This window comes from Meleagris gallopavo, chromosome Z, assembly GCF_000146605.3.
Source record: "Meleagris gallopavo isolate NT-WF06-2002-E0010 breed Aviagen turkey brand Nicholas breeding stock chromosome Z, Turkey_5.1, whole genome shotgun sequence".
Classification (NCBI taxonomy): Eukaryota; Metazoa; Chordata; class Aves; order Galliformes; family Phasianidae; genus Meleagris; species Meleagris gallopavo.
This window is the reverse complement of record NC_015041.2, coordinates 8,184,931-8,185,975: the sequence shown is the minus strand read 5'-3', so window position 1 is coordinate 8,185,975 and position 1,045 is coordinate 8,184,931.

Below are 1,045 nucleotides of genomic sequence, written 5' to 3'. Positions count from 1 at the left end.
GAGCGCTGCGTCCACAGGCGGAGTGCTCAGCACAGCAGAGACGGGGGCCTGTTGGAGAGCGTCCAGAGGAGGGCCGCACAAAGGATCAGGGATGGAGCAGCTCCCTACGAGGACAGGCTGAGAGAGCTGGGGCTGTGCAGCCTGGACAAGGGAAGGCTGAGGGAGACCTGGGAGTGGCCTGTCTGTGTCTAATGGGGGAAATGTAAGAAAGACAGTGACAGACTCTTTAGTAGTATCTGCGGTGATAGGACAAGGAGAAATGGCTTCAAACTGAAAGTGGGGAGATTTATTGGATGTAAGGAAGAAGTTTTTTACAGTCAGGGTGATGAGGCAGTGGATGCCCCATCACTGGAGACACCAAAGGTCGGGGTGAAGGGGCTCTGAGCACATGATGGAGTTGTGGGTGTCCCTGTTCACTGCAGAGGAGTTGAATCTGGTGACTTTTAAAGGTCTCTTCCAACCCAAATGATTCTGCGATTCTGTGAAACCTGCAGGGTTTTCTTTGTTGTTTTTTTTTAAACTTCTGAGTCTGGGGAGTCCTGGAATATCAACCTGCAATTAGGACTAATTGTGAGGCACTGCAGTTGGTGCACACTGCAGAGACTCACTAGATTGTTTGCTATGGACTCCTTACACAGCGAGCAGGAGATGATGCACACACGCTGTGCATGCTGCTCCTCGTGAGGCTCCTCCAGACTCCCTCCAGAGCTGCTTCTTATCTGGACTGCGTCTCCCTGAGTGCCTATCAAGCCCCGGGAACTAGGGTTGCCCTATGTTACCAGCTCAGGCTGCCCAGGACCCCATCCAACCCGGCCTTGAGCATCACCAGGGATGGGGCACCACAGCTCTGGGCAGCAGTGCCTGAACCCATCTCCACACACCCAGCAGGTAAGCATCCATCACACACACCTCCGTAGGAGCCCTGCTCCAGCTCCCTCCTTCCTGAGGAGGCCCCAGCGCGCCCGCACGTATTCTCCTTATCATCCCCTTCCTCCTGCCCGTTGCCCCGCACCGTGCCCAGGTTTGCTGCTGCTGCCCCGACCCC